Raw genomic sequence first — 10,050 nt, forward strand, 5'->3', positions numbered from 1 at the left:
TTGTTTGGTGATTCTAATTATTTCTTGCTGATTCTAATAATTGGCTGGTGATTCTAATAATTGCTTGGTGATTGTGATAATTGCCTGGTGATTTTGGTAATTCCTTGATGATTCCGATAATTGTTTGGTGAATCTGATAATTGCTTGGTGATTCAAATAACTGCCTGGCGATTTTAATAATTGCTTGGTGATTCTAATAATTGCTTAATGATTCTGATACTTGCTTGGTGATTCTGATGCTTGCTGTGTGAGTCTAATGATTGTTTGGTGATTCTAATGATTTTTTGCAGATTCTAATAATTGCCTGGTGATTCTAATAATTGCTTGGTGATTGTGATAATTGCCTGGTGATATTGGTAATTGCTTGATGATTCTGATAATTGCTTGGTGAATCTGATAATTGCTTGGTTATTCAAATAACTACCTGGTGATTTTAATAATTGCTTTGTCATCATCATCATCATCATTGCCAGACGCCATGTATCCCAAACGGGGTGGCCAAGGGCTTAGAGTTAATTGTTTTACAGGGAAGGGCACTAATCCTCCACCAACCCCACTTGACACGTAGGGAGAACGTTGTGCCAACAGCATCTGGTGTTCCCAGGCGGTCACCCATCCAAGTACTAACCAGACCCAACGTTGCTTAACTTGGCTGATCGGACGGGAAGCGGTGTACTCAACGTGGTATGGCCGTTGCTTTGTGATTCTAATAATTGCTTGGTGATTCTAATAATTGCTTGGTGATTCTAATAATTGCTTGGTGATTCTAATAATTCCTTGGTGATTCTTATAATTGTTTGGTGATTCTAATACTTGCTTGGTGAATCTAATGATTGCATGGTGAATCTAATAATTGCTTGGTGATTCTAATAATTGCTTGGTGATTCTAATAAATTCTTGGTGATTCTTATAATTGCTTGGTGATTCTGATACTTGCTTGGTGGATCTAATAATTGCTTGGTGATTCTAATGACTGCTTGATTCTGATAATTGCTTGGTGATTCTAATAATTGTTTGGTGATTCAAAGAAATGTTTGGTGATTCTAATAATTGCTTGGTGATTCTAATAATAGCTTGATAATTCTAATAATTGCTTGGTTACTTTAATAATTGCTTGGTGATTCTGCTATTTGCTTGGTGATTCAAATATTTGGCTGGTGATTTGAATAATTGCTTTGTGATTCTAATAATTGCTTGGTGATTCTAGTAATTGCATGGTCAAGTGTATTTATCCTTGCCACACCACACAGACGCGCCAATTAAAAGCGACAGTAGATGCCATAAGAAACAAAACACAGTAAAACGTTGTAAATTATGTTAGACAAAATTAATGAAAGGCAAAATATCGTCTTATCCATGAAACTTATGAAAAACGGTGGGTATTTTGTGAATGGGTGGAAATTGAGACGAGAATGAATGAGTGGAAATTAAGACGAAATTAATTGACTGAATGGAAGGTGAGACGGGATCGAGTGAGTGATCGGATGCTGAGACGTTATTGAGTGCATGAATGGAAATTGAGACAAGAATGAGCAGGTGAGTGGAAACTGAGACGAGATTGAGTGAGTGGTTGGATACTGAGACGTTATTGATTGCATGAATGGAAATTGAGACAATGAGGGACTTAGTAAAAACTGAGTGACTGGAAATTGAGACTAGAAAAACTGAATGAGCGAGTGGCAACTGAGACGAGAATGAGTGAATGATTGTGAGGAAGTGAGTGGAAATTGAAGCGAAAATAAGTGTGTGAGTGGAAGTTTGATGAAAATGTATAAAGGGGCGGAAATAGTGACGAAAATGTGTAAGTAGATGTTGTGACGAGAACGAGTGAATGGAAATTTTGACGGCAGTAAGTGAGTGGAAATTCTGAGAAACTGAGTGGAAATTGAGACGAAAATGAGTGAGTGAGAGACCTGCAGAGGAAGTGAGTAAGCTGGTAAGGGTGTTACGGAAGATAACAAGAGAACAGATGAGAGCGGGTGAGTGAGCAGTAAGTGAACGAAGCAAGATGAGGAGTATAGGAATGAGCATGCATGTAGGTAAGATGGAGTGCATGATGCGACTGCGAGCATGTAGAGGAAATGAAGGTACTGTACCTGCATATTTAGCCCTTCGGTAGCATAACATCTTTTGGTTTTACTCTTGCTATATCCACACGCTTTTATTCGGATTATGAGAAACTTAAAACTGGAAGAATTATACAAGATGGCAAAGATGTATAGGACTTCTCTCCCACTCCGAGCGATTCCTAATGTGTTGCAGGGACGGCCCAGGCACAGTTGTCAGTGTCTCGCCTTCATCAATCATTATCTACTCCCATAGCCACACATGCCCGCACCAGCAGACTGAGCCGTCTCTGCAACACACAAAACACTGCCAGGTGACTTTCTACTAGAGCAGTATTTACGGTTCTCCCTGTATACATCCTTCATTAACTCCTTCTCAAAGAGGATCCACGCTTTACCTGTCAAAAATCGTCTTGTAGTGGTAGGAATAAAGTGAAAATTGTCCTCAGCAAAGGGTGAAGAGTGAGAATGAGTATTATAGTGAGAGAGAGAGAGAGAGAGAGAGAGAGAGAGAGAGAGAGAGAGAGAGGTTTGTAGAGCTGCATGCGAGATGTGTGGGGACTGGGGATAACTATTTGCGTGCATGCGTGAGTGAGAGCCAGGTGTGAGAGGTGGTGTGCTTGACGTGAGGGAAAAAGTGCGTGCGTGCGAAATGTGTGTGTGTGTGTGTGTGTGTGTGTGTGTGTGTGTGTGTGTGTGTGTGTGTGTAACGTGAATGAGCGATTGTGCGTAGTGAGTGAGTGAACTGTGCGAGTGAATTTATTTGATATCGGTGAGTAGGTGTGAGAGACTGCATTGTCGGGTACGTAATTGAGGAATAGTGAGCTAAGTGAGTGAATGAGTGAGTTAATGAGTTGGTGTGAGTGCGTGCGTGCGTGCTTGATGTAAGAGCACGAGTGAGTGAGTGAGTGAGAGTGAGGGCAGCGGGAGGTATTTTGAGGTAATGCCGTCAGAGTGAAGGTGGGTGAGAGTGGCCTTGTTCCTCTCACCCTGTCCCCTCCCTCTCCCCACGCTCCCCTCCCTCTCCCTTCACCCACAGACCCCCTCCCTTTTACACTCTCCTCCCTCTCCCCTCATTCCCCTCCCGCTCCCCTCACCCACAGACCTCTCCCACCCCCCTTTCACACCTAGGTAGCGCCACTCCCTCTTTCCCCTCACATCTACCAAGCCTCCCCCTTGCTTTTCCTCCCTTTCCCCATACTCCCTTCCCGCCTCTCCTCACACCTATCCAGCCCCGCCTTCTTACGTCTATAGATCCCCCTCTCTTACCCTCGCACTTATCCAGCCCTCTTTCTCACCTCACACCCACCCTGCCTCCTTACTATCATTCCAACCCAACCCCTCACATCCACCCTTACCCTTTCCCCACACACCACCCTGTTCCCCTCCCCTCCCTCACTCTCATCCAGTCCCCTTCCCTCACAGATCCCCTGCCCCCCACCCAGTCACCCATAAACACACCTAGCCGTCCCCCCCCCCCTTAACTTCCACCCAGCTTCCCGGCCTTCCCTCATATACCCCTATCCTTCCTTCACTCCCCTCACCCCTTCTCTGCCCCCTTCGCTCTTCAAACTCAGTCCCCTCTTTCTTCACGGACACCCGCCCCACGCGCCAGACGATTTTATTCAGCCACTATGATCCCTCGTATCAAAGAGATTAATCAGTATCAAGTGTCCTGGTTTGTGCATGATATCGATAGTTGTGATAAGTGCTCATTGAACTGTGGATAAATGTATGTGTCGTAGTATATTTCGTGTAATGCGGAAAACGATTTGCCTTTTGGTAGCAAGAGACGCTTTCATTTTTAAGCGTAAGGGAGTGATGTATATAGAACATTGAAGGTTTGAATAATGCCTGCACGTGTCTGACTGTAAAGCCCACTAACCTGGCAACTCATATGTTTCGTTTTCCTGCCCTATATCACGCCGACCCTATATATCATCGTCTACAACAGGATAATGTTGATGAAGATGTACACAGTCTTTCAGTATGGCATCAAAAATAGGCCAGAAATGAATCCATTGAAACCCGGATGATTTTTTTTTTCTTTTCTGTTATAGTTTATTATTGATTATCCAGGACATTGTTATTGAATTTATGAATAATCTCATATAGTGAAGAGGGTTATTAAAGCTGCATGTAATTGTTCCAGCTAGAAAAGTCTATCTTAAGCCAGGAAATTGTACGAACATCATGTCCTGTCTCAGTGGCATAAACTGACGCCTCATTTTTTGTTGTGGGTGTCGTTAATCCATGGAAAAGAAATGCATTGAAGCTTTTCCTCTCAGTTTCACGATATTTAGTATACAAAACTATAGTCTAACGAAGAATGCAAAACACATGGGGTTAACCGCATTATTATGGTGGCTAGTTTGTCTGTGAGGTTGATTTGGGACTTCTGAAGACTTTAATGAAGAGTGAGTGGATGTATGACCCATTATTTACCACTGTGCTGATTGTTTTACTTCTTTGCTTTCGTGTTTCTGTTTCTGAATCCTACGAACCCCACTTAGGAAGTTGATGATGATGATGATTTATTGACGTGCTTTTCTGGTGCAGTATCCATGTTTCTGTCTTGTGGTGACGTTATATTAAGTTTAAAGTTCTTCCTTGGCAACAGCGGGTACTCTGATAGTGATGATTTAGGTAGAAACAGATAGGAGGTTATTTATCACTCCCTGATGGGTAAAAAGGTGGGATAGGGTATCATTTTATATATACTGGGTACACACACACACACACACACACACACACACACACACACACACACACACACACACACACACACACACACACACACACACACACACACACACACACACGTACGTCTTCAATATTTATGCTTTTGTTCACCTTAATTAGACCTTGTAGTGCAGGCGTTAATAGCGAGATTAGCAGACAACCAGAAGATGAAGGCGAAGGGAGTGTACATATGACAAATAAAAAATAATAATGCACTTGGCAAATTGTACTGTATATGGTCGTGTGATAGACACACCGACAGAGAGATAGATAGACTGAGTTATATACGAATAGGTAAAATGATTGACACATATAGGAAGTGAAGAAGTTGACGAAGCGTAACTATGTCTCGGCTTACTGTTGACTGTGTGAAAAGATAGTATGATATAATGAGAAAGAGAGACTGACAGAGATGGACAGACTTAAACGCGTGGTCAAAGGAAGTTAATACGTTAGTAGACTTTACGATAATTCAAAAGACAGTATAACAGCTACACAGATATACAGATAGATAGATAGATAGATAAAGATAGACTGGTAAACTGATTTATACATATGAAAGGGTTGACGAAGGAGTCTTTGAGTATGGAAAGCTAAATGGTTGTATGAAAGATTGATTAATAGATAAACACATAGAAAGATCGACGTACTGCAGAGAGTATATGAGGAAATAGACTGATAGATAAAGATAAAGAGACAGCAACTGAATGATAGACAGACAGATGCAGTAGTAGATTGTCAGCATGATAGGTAAGCTCCTGCAGGTGATTATGGTAAGTTGGAAAAAGCATGATATGGATACACAGATTGACATATTGATGGACAGAGAGACTGGCAGGTAAACTGAAATATAGACAGACTTGTGAACGTGAATGAACTGGCGAAAGAAGATAGACAGAGAGAAATATTGACGGATAGAGAGGTAGACTGACAGACAAATACAGGTGATTAAGTTGCAGATAGATTGACAGAGAAATAGACTGTTAGGCTGACAGATAAACATGAATTAGTTGGAGACAGACTGACAGACTGACCGATTCGCATGGACAAGTTGGAGATAAATTGACATAGAGAACTTGACAGGACAAGCGAATAGTGACAGACAAACAAATGGATACTCTTAAGTAAGTTGGAGGTAAATTGACAGACACACAGTCACACAGAGAGATGGCTAGACACTGATAGATAGATAGATAGATAGATAGATAGATAGACAGACATTTACTGACAGATAGGCTACTGAGATATACAAATAGATACAGATGAATAAGTTGGCTGCAGTAGTGTATGGGTATGATCATAAGCGCACCTGGCAGACTCTATATATATGGAAGTGGGAGGCTCTGTAAATTCCCCATACCTCCCCTCTCTCCCATCTTCCCCCGCCTCCCCTCTCCCTCCCTTCTTTCTCCCCTCTCTTACCTCTCTCCCTTCCCTGCTTCCTCCATCATTCTCTTCCCTCTTTCCCTCCCTTTCTCCCCTCATGCCGTACCCTCTCCCCTCTCTCCTTTATTCCCCTCTTTCCACACTCTCTCCTCACTTCCCTCTTCTTCTTCTCTTACCCTTCTCTGTTTTCCCTCCTCTCTTCCATCTTTCCCATTTCTTCCCTCTCTCCCCATCGCTCCCTTCTTCCTCTCGCTTATCCTTCGTCCTCTCTTCCCCGTTTCTCCCTCATTTACCTCTATCTCTCTTTTCCCTTTACTCCTCACGACGTATATCGCAGGTGTCGGAACAGAGAGAGAGAGGGGGGGGGAGGGGAAAGGGGAAGGTCGAGAGATAGAGAGAGAGGTCGCCGATGCAGATTTCGCCAAGCCTCTGAGATCCAGGCAAAATCCATGCACAAGTACTCAGACTGCGACAGCCACACACAGTTAGGATATTGTTCTGAATCACATTAGGCGCGGTAACTATGCGCAGTCACACATACATACTCCGGCCCCGCGCAAATGCCAGATGTCACTTTCTCTGGGGCCCGAGGTGGTTGGTTGGTTGGGAGCGCGAACCCGGGGATTGCTTGGTTGCTTTCTTGCTTGCGACGCCCGCCCCCTGCTTATCTCCCTGCCTGTATGCCTGCTTCCTTGCCTGCCTGCTTCCATCCCTGCCTGCCTCTTTGCCTTTCTTCCTGCCTCCCTGCCCCTCCCCCTTCTTGCCAGCCTTACTTCCTCCTTTCGTACCTATCTCCATCTCTGTCTCTGCTTCTTTACCTATCCCCACCTCCTTGTCTGTCTCTCTCCGTCACCGTCTGTCCCCTCCATGCCTTCCTCCATGCCTACCCTTTTGCCATCCTGGTTACCTCCCTGCCTGTCACCCTGTCGGACCCACCAGGATACACTGGGGAATAAAGTGCAATGAAGAGGCTATTGTGATAAGAAACAGCGGTGAGTGGATGTCAATTGACGGGGGGCTCACACGCTCGCTCTGGCACACACACGCGCCCACACCCACAGACACACGTACATGGACACAGTCACACAGGCAGATATAGTAAAGCTCAGACACAGTAACACACATAGAAAAGCTCTCTTACACACACACACACACACACACACACACACACACACACACACATGGGTGGCCAGCACGCGGAGCCGGGCAAGGGAGAGAGAGAGAGGGAGGGAGGGAAGGGGCGGAGACACTGGAGGGAGGGTGGGAGGGAGGGAGGTGGAAGGGAAGGAGGGCGGGGGGTTGCCTTAAACTTTACTCAGTAGTCGGTGTTGGCCGCGGCACGGGGAGGTCTGCTGTGTCGGTCGGTGGAACGGAGTGCGCCTGCGCCTTGACTGTTGGTGAGCGTGTGAGGCGGTGTATCGCTGTCCCCGCTGATACCACCACCCTCCACCGCCACGCCCCTCGCAACAGGTGGCATACAAGCACAATAATACAAAATATCTTATGGTCAATGCACAGCAACGCGTATTGGTCCTCCACTTGAAAGATTTTTACGGCGCGAAGAGATTATTCAAGAAGTGTGTGGATGTGTGCGAGAGTTGTAAGCGCTCACGTGCTCGGCGGGCGGGTTGCGAGAGGGAGAGATAGAGAGGGACGGCGGTGATGTTTAGTTTTGCTAGTGCGTCGACTTCAGAGATTCACGGTGCGATGAACGGGATTATTCAAGAGGTGTATGCGTGTGCGTGTGAGGTCTCAAGCGCTCATGTACCGGCGCGAGAAGAGACAGGGAAGCGATGATATTTATGTTTACCAGTGCGCCAACTCCATGACACTTTCAAAGCAGCATTTTGGTAACTTCAACGAGTGGTGCGATGGGAAGTTAGTGAATTTAGAGATACAGAGAGTGAAGTTAGAGGTGCCGTAAGTGGATTTTGAAGGTATGGATCGACGAGAGACATGTGCTTGCGACTCTCACACTTGTCACGAATCGGGCGAAATTAAGCGAGTGCAAAATCAGTGGCGACACTAGGGACTGGATAAATATGAAGCTCTTGCAAACAGGATATTTTTTTTTTTTAACCGTAGTCGATGTGCATTAAAAAACACTCATATTTTCTCTGCCATGCTCGTGCGTTAGGTAATTTATTGCTAGCGAATGTAGCATCCGAGTTACATAATTACCTTACAGTTTTAAGTTTATAGTCGATTAATTAAGAAGTGAAGGCTGTCATCATCTTAGGATCCACGATTACCCGTGAATTATATTGATCCACGTGCGAACGCTATTAACCCCTTCAGTCCAAGGGGTCATTCTCAAGGTGACTGACCGACTGGTTATAATAAGAATCAACAAATATAATTGTACCAAAAGGGTAATGGATACTATACTGCCCCAGCACCTCAGAGGGATGTGTCGATCGCTGAATATTATTATCTGGTGGGAGCAAGAATAAACACACACACACACACACACACACACACACACACACACACACACACACACACACATTATACTGAAGATGTTGCAGCTGCGTGCCCCAAGGCAGTTGTGATGACAAGTTATATCACTACAGGACATGATTTAATGACGTTTAATACAGCGGAATCAATTTTCTTTACATAACTGCTAAGGATAAAATTGTTTAGTTGTGCGCCTGTGAATAACTTACTGTAGTTGTGCTTCAGTGTTACCGTGTTTCAAGTTTAAATGTGTGTTAGTTAGGTAGAAATGATTATACAGATTTACCTGAGCTTAAATGGCATGCTTGGTCACCTAATTATATGCTCATTAAAGTCATTGCCATTAAGATAGCACGCATTACCAAGACGATATATATTGATCACCTTTCACAGCCATTAGTGGAAAAAAATATCCCGTTAGCCTTTTCGTTACCTGACGCACGGTTAATTAGAACACACACACACACACACACACACACACACACACACACACACACACACACACACACACACACACACACACATTAATTATGTACTGGTATACAATAGATAGATATTTTAAGTGAGATTCCGAAGTGCGTTTTAGCCGACAGACAGATAAAAATGTGAAACTCTATATAGGAAGGTAAACAGGAAATATACTGGGGATGGTGATGCAGTATAGAGATAAAACAGATAATTGCAGTGGATGCTGTAGCCTACCGATAGATACATGATTGGACTGTTTATACGGGTGCTGGTATATATATATATATATATATATATATATATATCTATATATATATATATATATATATATATATATATATATATATATATTGCCAGACGCCTCAATCCCGTTTGGGGTGGCCACAATCAAATCGCCTCCAAGTCGCCCTGTCCCCCGCCATTTCACTCCCCTACTCCCAACTCACATATATATATGTAAATGAATGCACAAGTATTTTCTAAGACTGCTGCCGTAATACTGATTTATACAGATACACAAAAAAAATTGAAGGATAATCATAGTTAGGTATTTGTTAATGTTACAATACTTAATACACATATAGGCATATAAACAGGTATTCGACATAGAGGCTAAATTAAAAATGAAAAATATCGAACACTTTCAATTCACAAGGTCTCCCAAGCTGAATAAAATGCACTGACAATTAGCACAGTAAGCACAAACATTAATTGATTGCAGGAATTAAAAACATGTTGCGAGATCACCAGAAATCTCTCGCATGGAAACACTTTCCAGCTCTTTCTCTCTGGTCGTGTGGGAAATTTTGACATTAACCTCTTCACCAGCGAAGTGTGTTCACCGCCTCACCATTTCCCAGCAGGTTAATTAATAAGAGTGCCAAGTTAACCACGATTGCTCTTCCTGAAATGATAACACCGTCACTGT

General features: G+C 43.6%; 1 non-coding gene across 1 annotated transcript; it reads right to left on the minus strand.

Moving 5' to 3' along the window:
• Positions 1-579: 579 nt before the first annotated feature.
• LOC145417949 (5S ribosomal RNA) lies at positions 580-698 on the minus strand. The gene has a single exon (XR_013900610.1). It is a non-coding gene; the product is annotated as a 5S ribosomal RNA (ribosomal RNA).
• Positions 699-10,050: the final 9,352 nt, after the last annotated feature.

This window comes from Coenobita brevimanus, chromosome 111 (genome assembly GCF_032717465.1).
Source record: "Coenobita brevimanus isolate Jiangsu-jjx chromosome 111, ASM3271746v2, whole genome shotgun sequence".
In the NCBI taxonomy this organism is placed as follows: domain Eukaryota; kingdom Metazoa; phylum Arthropoda; class Malacostraca; order Decapoda; family Coenobitidae; genus Coenobita; species Coenobita brevimanus.